General features: G+C 42.3%; 1 long non-coding RNA gene across 1 annotated transcript in view; it reads left to right on the top strand.

Annotated features, from left to right (window-relative positions):
• The first annotated feature begins 7,400 nt into the window (after window positions 1–7,400).
• LOC108281414 overlaps window positions 7,401–10,402 on the top strand; it is a 22,908-nt gene continuing 19,906 nt past the window's right edge. Inside the window, exon 1 of the long non-coding RNA XR_001815980.1 lies at window positions 7,401–7,489. This is a non-coding gene — a long non-coding RNA (uncharacterized LOC108281414). The remainder of the gene's footprint in view (window positions 7,490–10,402) is intronic.

Genomic DNA, 10,402 nt, shown 5'->3' with positions numbered 1-10,402 from the left:
TTGCAATAGAAAGTATTATATACTTTTGTATTAGTGAGGTTTGTCGTGAGGCAGAGCCCATAGGATATGCATGTATACCTCATACTCGGGGGAAGTCAGGGTTTTATCCTATCAGACCTTCAGCTGGTTGGATGAGACACAATTTCATCCAGTCTCATCTACAGTGTGGATGGGACAACCACACTATGGAGAGCATTCTGTTTTACTCCAAGTCTCAATATAAGTGTAAAATCATTAAAAACCACATCTCCAGAAAAATCCAGAATAATATCTGACCAATATGGAGGCCCCATGGCCCAGTGAAGTTTTCACATAAAATTAACCATCATACTAATACTCTCCAAAAGTATAAAAGCATTTTTATTGCAATTATGTTGGCAGTAGACTTTCACTTTCAGCAAAGTGGCTGACTTGTGGGCAAATGGCAAAGTAGGCAGAGTAATGGGAAACCATGTTTAGGTGGGGTGGATCCAGGGGAATTCTTCAGTAGTCAGTGGAAGGGTTTGAATCGTGGAAACTGCTTGAGGGCCTGCATTCATGAGACCCACATTATTGATTTTTGTGTATGTTCAGTTTCAGATAAGCCTTTAGAAAACTTTGGGTTGGATGCAAGGACACTTACTGGGAAGAACAACCAGTTGGGTGATGACACCATTTTATGCTGACTTGGAACCGATAAAAGGCCATTGTTCTAGAATGTGTGACTTTTAATGTTTTTATCAGTAACTTGAATAAAGATATATAGATGTAATAATTGTGATTTTTTTTGATGTTATAAGTCTGGATTGACAGTGGATAAATTAGAATAAATTAATACAAGATGACATGAAAAGATTCCTCAAGGAATTGAATCTATGCAGAAACTTACAGGAGCACATTTGTGATCCCATTCTTGGTTTCTCAAGCACTTCTGCAACCTATAGGAAGATGGGGTTGTGGCCAAATAATATAGCATGTATAAGAAATTCTTAGGAGTGTTAAACTGAGAGTTCCTCCAAAGCAAGCTGGGTGCTTTGAAAAGCTTGGGCTGTTTTTGCTTGCAAGCATGGTGTTGACTAGGAGAGGGTGCTATGTTAATCAGAGGTGACAAAGCAATCAGCTTCTTTGTCTGGTCATCATATACTCAAATAGCATTGCCAGAAAGGGCTTTTATTTAAAAATAGCTGGAAGGCAGGGTGCTTGATGAGACATTTCCCTATGCCTTTTCTTGTTACTATCATATTTTTCAGATAACTAGCACTGAGAACTTGTTTCCACAGTGGTAGTGCTAGTTTCTACTTTATGACACAAATCCATTTGTAATGGCAAATGTATCTCTATAGTCGTCTTAAATCGATGATATAAGTGCTTTGTAAGACATTTATTTTGCCCAACATTTCATCAGCATCAAGGATTTAGAAAACTTTGATCTTTCCTTTTCTGAAATTCTTTTATAAGAGTGATGGGTTTTCTAAAATTTACTGTGAAGCTAACCTGATTACTCTGAGCTATTTTAAAGAGGATTAGGCTATTCAAGAGAGGATGGATTCTAATCCCATGACTAATATATTGGCCAATATAGCATAATTCTTTTTGATTATGAAAATTGGTTAGTAACAATTTCAGTATGTGCCATTCATTTCTGGTTACAATAAGCAGTATTAAAATGTTTCTGTTGGAACTTGGTTATAGATTAACTCCATATCCCTGAATCAATCACTGTGTAGTAGGGAAACCTGCCATATTGCAGGAGAAACCTAGGGGTAAAAGTTCTTTTGTTGTTGACATTTGCAGGGGACTCATTTTATCCATGTGTTTCCCATTATTTAATCAAGGTTGAGTACAGAAAAGAGAGGGGGGTAGCAATGGTAATAATCATCTCAGAGGGATCTGGTCTTTGCCAGGATAGAATTAAGTTTCCAGGTTGAGGTTTCCAAATGGTTTTTTGCCTAAAAGAAAGCAAGCTCACTTGTGTTTATTATAATCATTGTGCTAAAATTTACAACAGATAAAAGCTTTAGAAGAGTAGTTAATTAAGCTTAAGCTTAATTTCTTAATTTAAGAGTAGTTAATTTCTTAAGCTTAAGGGGATATCTTACAGATTTTGTGGCTGTATTTTTGTACCCAAAGGCTCTTGGTCTGATTAAAAAAGAAAAAAAAAAAAAACTTTGGAAATACTTTTACACTGAAGAAAGTCTGGAAATGTGGTTTGATATCAAAATATCAGATTTTCTGAGATATGCTGAGAATTTATAAAGACAAGAGAATAGAATATTAAAATTAGGACTATATTAGTGAAACTAAACTCAGGCTATGCCCTGATCCTTCCCATTCTTCATTCTCCAATTAGATCCTTCACCATTCCTTACTAGTTCGAAGCAACACCAGGTTGCCAAAGCTGGTCACTTGGGCATCATCCTGGAGGCAGAGTTCATCTTCCTAAATACCTGTCCATGTCCCCCCACCTCCATACCATCATCTGGGTCACAGCCACAATCACATTGTAGACATAGCTGTTGATTTTTCCTCCTTAAATCCCCTTAGCTCCCTTCTGTTTATTCTTGACAGGCAGTGGAGTTAGATTTTTAAAACATATATTTCATCACGTTGACCCTCTGCTTAAACCCCTCAATGGCTCACCATTGCTTTTTAGAGAAGTCTAAAACCTTTATTTTGACCCATTGGACCCCCATTCCTGGCCCCAGGTTACCCCTGCAGCTGCATTTTCCTCCTCTCTTATCCTCTGTGCTCCATGCTACCACTTATTCGGTTCCTTGGAGACAGGGTCCCCAGTTCAGAGCTTGCATGCATGTTTCTAATGCTGGGACCCTCTTCTTCCCACTGCACCTTCCCAACTTTATCTTGCTGACACCTACTCGTGCTTCAGCCCTCACAGTGGCTGGAGCTGTCTGGGACTGCCTTTGCTGATTCTGTTAAGTTTCAGCCTCTCAGCATATGCCCACAGCACCCAGTACTTTTTCCTTACTGCACCATTGCTGTTTGGTGTCCCTCTCGCCTGCTAAATTGTAAGCTCCTGGAGTGGTGTGGGGGAGAGTGAGGGGGCAAATCCTGTGCCTTCTGTATTCCAGAGATTTCCCGGAGCTCACTATATTGTAGGGACTCACTACTTATTTGTTGACTAGAAAAATAAGTGAAAATATGAGACATGAGGTCACTGTGCCAGGGAGAACTCTCATATGAACTTGGAAGGTTTATAGCTTTTATATATTATACACACACACACACACACACACACACACACACACACACGCACACACACACACACACACACACTATATATACATATATATATATATACTTCCCTTTTATTAAGTATATAAATTTATATTTATATACTTAAATATAAATATATATATTTACTCCCATTATCTGCCACTCAAGCCATATATATATATATATATATATATATATATATATGTATTAGCTAAATATGTATTTTCTACTCCATTATCCCCTTCTCCCTTTTGGTACATCTGTGCATTTTGCAATATTCCTGAAGGAAAGGGCTGCTAAGAGCAAAGAGTTGAGAGAAGCAGGGCAGGTCTCTTTCTGGTTTGTGAACTGTGAAAGCGGAATGTAGTATAACAAAGGATACATCCAGTCTTCATCCCCAGTTCTTGGTGCAGATCTTCAAAAACCTTGGCATTTCCTGGTGATAGGAGTGTCTGTTGTCCAATATTTATATAATTTTTGTCAAAACACAGAAAAATGGAACCATGCCCATGTAGATTATTCTGCAATTTGAACTTTTGTGGCACGCAGGATAATAGGCCTCCAAAGATGTCCATGTGCGAATCCCTGGAATTTGTGACTATGTTATCTCATATGACTAAAACAACTTTCCAGATGTGATTAAGTTAAGAGGCTTGAAATGGGGAGGGTATCCTGGATCATCTGTATGGCCTCCATGTAATCACAGGGTTCTTATAAGAGGCAGGCAGAAAGGTCAGCATCAAGAAGCAGATGTGCCAGTGGGAGCAGAGGGCAGAGTCAGAGACAGATTGGAAGATGCTGACTCCTGGCTTTGAAGAAGGAGAAAGCAATCATGAACCAAGGCATGCGGGCAGCCTCTAGAAGCTGGGAAGGCAAGGAAAAAGTATTCTCCCTGAGAGCCTCCAGAAGGAATACCATCCTGCTGACATCTTGATTTTAGCCCAGAGAAACCCATTTAATTTTTGACCTCCAGAACTGCAAAATAATACATTTGTCAGTTTTTTAAATCCACTAAATTTGTGGTAATTTATTATAGCAGCCACAGGAAACTAAAACATACTTGTACTTAAAATAAGTAATAAACAGTTTCAAGAACCATAAATACATTCTTCTTTTAGCCTCATTTTAATGAGTCTAATCGTTTTCCACAATGGAGCTATCCCATAATTTATCTACTGTTTTCCTTCGTTGAGTGCTGTTGAGATACTTCGATTCTTGTCTTCTTAGTTTAAAAGAATTTAAGTAAGAGCCATACAGCAAAGGAGATGCAGCATACAGTAATTTATTGCAAAAGGAAAATAATGTTTTGAAATTCAGGTGAGAATACACAGTACACCGTGAGAGAGAGAATCAGGGCAGGCTGCTCATAAGGATGAGACAGCAAAGACTGGCACTAGGGAAACTCCATTTAGGGGAATCTTACACACTTCTTTATTAGTAGGTGAGAAGAGGTGTTACTATAAACATGTTCTGGGTGGTCCTCTGGGTGCACATGCGCAGTAGCTGTACATTCTTGTGTGTATATGGCATGTCTCATTAGCATCTTAAATCTCCACCCAGGGGTGTGTTTTTTATTATTATAATGAGCAAAAGATCAGTTTGAGGAAAGGTAAAATCAAAGTGTACATGCTCTCTAGACGAGAAAGTCCCTACTGAAGATAGCTTTGCATGCGTGAGCTCAATTGCAATGCGATTGTGTTGACTGTCCGGGCATCATGGTTGCTGCATCCTGAGAACCTTCCTTGACTGCCTATTCTGCTTCACTTTGGGTTGCTTCCAGATTTTTTTTTCTTCCTGCCATATAAACAATACTGTGATTAATACCCTTGATATATGTCCTTTTGCATTTTTCTGGTATTTCCCTAGGATCAATTTCTAGAAGTGCAGTTCTAGGGAATGCAAATTTTAAAGGTTTGTGACTTACGTTGACATTTGCTTTTGAGATATAGAGATTATCTGTGTAAATGTGTTGACTTCATCAGCCCTTCTCCATGAAACATAATGAAACTAGGTCTACTAAAAGAGAACATTCTTTCACATTTGAATCCAGTCAATTATTCTTCCTGCTGTTCTCTGTCTACAAAGATAAGAAAGATTTAAAATTGTGCAGGGAGGGGGCCTACTTTATAGATGCCAATGGGCAGGTTCTTTTCTGGGGAATTCCTCCTGAGCAACAGAAACTGACATCTTGAAATGAAGCTGGTGTCAAAGAAGTTGAACCCATGCATCAATTGCACTTGGATATACCAACTTATTCTACAACATGTTTAAATCCTCTAGATTTGTGGCAATTTATTATAGCAGCTACAGGAAATGTGTGGATGTGAATTTGCCCATTTGTGACTGGGCACATGTTTTGGGATGCTATGGATGCTCTGTGGGCACACTGCCATGATCACCAGTGCTGCCGCTGGGAATATTCTGTGCGAATTTCCAAGAGCATTTGTTATACATATTAATTACATCTCGGCACTCTATTATTTGAAAATAAAGACACTGTTAGAGTCAATCAGGGCCTAAAGGATTCATATGGCATGGATATTGCACTGGGAAAAGTAATAAGTCCAGAATTTTAACAATTTGGGGTTTCAATCTGGAAAGCAATGCAGTCTTTATTTGGCTATAGATACCTTTTTTTCTTCTAAAATATTATGGCTAATTCAGAAGTGAACAGAATGCATGCATAAAAGTGGGCAAGAGATAAGAGGGGAAAGACAAACTCCAGAGCATGGGGGAATGTGTGAAGAGGGTAACTTGATAAATCCTAAATATGCTAAAATAGGTTACAGTTCCTCAGGTAATCTGTATTGCCCATCATGCCTATTACCTGGTTCTGTAAACAACTTCTACTATAATTATCACTGATATATGTGAGTGACACTATCTGATGTGTGTATTTAGGTAAATAGCCACAGATACACCTTCAAAAGACTGTTGACCACGTACCAAAGGAAGTCTAGATCTTCAAAAGGCCAAACATATGGGAGAAAATAAAAATAAATCTGGATATCTATTTTCACAGTATAAAATGTAAGGTAACTCTAAAATATCTGAGTGTTTGAGTTTTTCAATTTTCTTCCAAATATCTTGGTTATTTGAACCAAGTCTAGAAAATATCCTCTTTCCCTAGTCTTCCCCCTTTAGACATGGCAAGACTGGAGGAAGAAAAATTATAATACACATGTGTGGAGGAGCAGCTGTATTAGCCTCCTAGGACTGCAGAACAAATACCACGCACTTGGTAGATTACAGCGGAAGTTTGTTGCCTCACAGTTCTGGAGGCCGGAAGTTAAAAATCAAGGTGTCAGCAGGGCCAGGCCCACTGAAGGCTCCAGGGAGATTCCTTTCTTGCCTCCTCCAGCTTCTGGTGGCTCCAGGTGTTCCTTGGCTTGTGGCTGCCTCATTCCAATCTCTGCCTCTGTCTTCACATAGCCTTCTCTTCCTCTCTTGGTCTTCTCTTCTGTCTCCTCGAAGGACACTCTTGTTGGGTTAATGGCCCATCAGGGAGAACCAGGATGATCTCATCCAGAGATCCTTAATGTAATTACATCCACAATGACCCTTCTTCCAAATAAGGTCACATTCACTAGTTCTGAGGATTAAGACAGGAACTTATCTTTTGGGGGGACTACCATTCAATCCACCACCCTTCCCCTAACTCCCGCCTGCCATCACTGCTCCACTAAAGGCTGATGCGGCTACAGCAGGCTAAAGCTGCTTGGTTCACTGCCAGAGAGACCGAATATATGAATGGATAAGGCCAGGCCAGATGTGAAAATGAAGCTCTAGCCCACAGTCTGGAGAGACCTGCTGTATTAGTCTGTTTTCATGCTACTGATAATGACATACCTGAGACTGAGCAATTTACAAAAGAAAGAGGTTTAATTGGACTTACAATCCCACGTGGCTGGGGAGGCCTCACAATCATAGAGGGAGGCAAGGAGGAGCAAGTCACATCTTACGTGGATGGCTGTAGGCAAAGAGAGAGAACTTGTGCAGGGGAATTCTTCTTTTTCAAACCATCAGATCTTGTGAGACTTACTCATTATCATAAGAACAGCACGGGAAAGACCCCATGATTCAGTTACCTCCCACTGGGGTCCCTCCCACAACACATGGGAATTCAAGGTGAGATTTGGGCAGGACATAGCCAAGTCATATCACCTGCCCAGGAGACCAACTCATTATCTACAGCAGGGATCCCCAACCCCTGGGCTGCAGACCAGCACCAGTCTGTGGCCTCTTAGGAACTGGGCTGCACAGCAGGAGGTGAGTGGTGGGCAAGCGAGCATTACTGCGTGAGCTCTGCCTCTCGTCAGATCATCAGTGGTATTAGATTCTCACAGAGTGTGAACACTGCTGTGAACTGCACATGCAGGGGATATAGGTTGCACTCTTCTTATGAGGATCTAATGCCTGATGATCTGAAGTGGCACAGTTTCATCCCCTCGCAAGCTGTTCCCAATCCCCTCACCCTGGTTTTGTGGAAAAATTGTCTTTCATAAAACGGGTCCCTGGTGTCAGAAAGGCTGGGGACTACTGATCTAAAGCAACCAGCCCAGGAGGTCAGTCCACTGTCTCTAGCCACCAAACAAGCCAAACAATAGCACCTGTAGCAACCAGCCCAAGTGGCCAGGACTTGATTCATCACTGACAACTTTTCTAATTTTTTCCCCTACTTCAACCTAGGACCTGCCAGAGAAAGCCAAATATGCTCCCCTAACCAGTCACATGGGATTCCTGGCTTCCAGGGACCCCCACCTGCAGCTTCCCCAGGCCAACAGTCTCCACTCAGGGCACACCTGCAGCCTCCCCTTTGCCACCGTGAAGCTTCTCTGATCTCCTGCCTCCCTTCAATCTCTTCCAAACACAAATGGCAGTGACTGCCTCCCTTGACGTCACAAGTAAAGAGTGAACAGCCCATGCCTGCTCTCTGCGGCCGGTCTTTGTTTATTTCAGCCTTTGCTATTCTGACTGCATCAGGCCAACATCCTCAGCTGGGGTTCTCCTTAAACATCCCTTTTCTTCACCTGCAATGTCTCTCTGCTGCCACACAGGAGCCAAATTCAAACTATCCATGCAGGTAGCACTGGTGGCAGTGGAGGGGAGACAAGAGGATGTAATGAGCCGAGTGCCCAGAGCTAGCAGGGTGTGGATAGCAACAGAACCACGGCCAGGTGTTAGAATGCCCCTCAGAAAATGGTTCAAACCCCACTCTCGAATCTGCACTATTGAAAGCTCCTCATGGGTGCAACCCAGGCATTTTATAAATTGTGTTATTTTCTAGATTCCTTCTTTTAATTCTCTGGCCTTTTTTTGGTCAATGAATGGGGTTGCCTTTGGGATATGGCAGTGTTTATTTTCTATTTCTCTGTAATTATGGAATATTGACAGGGAGGTACATTTAGTGGTAACAGATTTTTTAAGGCATATGGATGTATGAAGCTGATTATGAAAAAAGAAGCAAGGAGAGGCCAGAAGGGTTAACTCCAAAGGGCAAATCTGGAACGCAGGAGAGGAGAGCAAGAAATCGTACCAGAAGCTGGAGGAGGCCATGTGGTTTGATATAAATAGCGCAGGGCTGAGGTCAGATGACACAGTGATGTCAAACAGAGGCCCGGTTTGTAGGCCCTCCTCATTCCCATCTGCTCCACAATTCATGCTCTGGGACCAGTCTGACATTTGCCCAATGAGAAAATAATTACGGGCCTCTGTTTTTTCATGTGAAAGGACCCAGTTCTCATTAAAAACATTTTATAGTCCGTGGGGCCAATGGGCTCTCACAGCCATGAGGATGGATTGGAACAGTGGTTTCCAAGCAGAGCTCCCCTGGGAGCCCTAGGTTTTTCAGCAAGTGCGGACAGCGTACGGGGCCCTGGGCAGCCCTTGAGATCTGTTCCTCATGTCAAGGTAAGTAACGCCACATTTATCAGCTTTTCATGTTGGGCTTCTATCTACGTTTCACCTTGAAGAAATTTTTTTTAGCTCAGCATGTTGAAAATATGGAAGCAGAGTGTGCTGGGAGGTATGATATGAGCCAGCAGACTTGCTTTCCTGTCTTAGGCTGCCTTGCCAAGCTACATGTCAAATACGCATGTTTCAGGAAATACGCAACAATGGTACTGCTGGCTCACCTAGCTCCAGGGCGTTTGAAACCCCCACTTATCAGGCTGTAAGCACTGGCTAGTTACAAACTGTGTGAAAATCAGCACAGACTTGACTTAACTGATTTCATGGCACCCCTGGAGAGAAGGCATAATTAATTCTGATCACACAGAGGAAAAGCTGGAAATGCAAACTATTTAAAGACGAACTCACATGATACTGGAAGGGTCATCAGGACAGCCAGGACCAGAACTGGAGCCTGCCACATCCACGCCCAGCGTCCCAGCCACCCATGATCTTTTTTTGCACAGTGGACTTTGGACTTGTCTGCTGCCTGTGAGCAGGGAGTAGCCACTGATTGCTAATTCTTGCTGCCAACAGAACTTACACTCGACTTCTCTATAGTGATGATAGGATTTCAGCATTGAAATTCCTGCTTGGGAAGCAAGTGAAATAAAACACAAACAAGGTCTTGCTCCCTACTTTAGTGCCCTCTGTGCAAGCTGGGCCTGCAGCACATACACTCACCATGCAGCTTGAAGGACCAGGACCTCGCCTAGGGTTACTGTGGCCATTGGGTTATAACTCACAAGGGCTCCTGAAAGATTCTAGCTATCATCCAATTAGAACACGATAGGGGGATATAGAAGGCAGGGGTTGCTCTCCTGCTGCTATAACAAATTGCCACAAACATAGTAGTTTAAAGAACTCTGAACAGTGTCTCACCAACCTAAAATCGAGGTGTTGATGGGGCTGGCTCCTTCTGGAGGCTCCAGCGAGGATCTGTTCCGCACGTTTCCCACTTTTTTAAATTTATTATATTGCATTTTAGGTTTTGGGGTACATGCGAAGAACATGCAAAATTGTTGCATAGGTACACACGTGGCAGTGTGATTTGCTGCATTCCTCCCCATCACCTACATCTGGCATCTCTCCCCTTGCTATCTCTCCCCAGATCCCCACCCCCCACCCCCCACCATCCCTCCCCTATTTCCCCCCAACTGACCCCAGTGTGTAGTGCTCCCCTCCCTGTGTCCATGTGTTCTCACTGTTCAACACCCTCCTATGAGTGAGAACATGTGGT

The sequence above is a fragment of the Cebus imitator genome, unplaced genomic scaffold (assembly GCF_001604975.1).
Source record: "Cebus imitator isolate Cc_AM_T3 unplaced genomic scaffold, Cebus_imitator-1.0 Scaffold226, whole genome shotgun sequence".
NCBI lineage: Eukaryota > Metazoa > Chordata > Mammalia > Primates > Cebidae > Cebus > Cebus imitator.
This window is presented reverse-complemented; position numbering and strand designations above follow the sequence as displayed.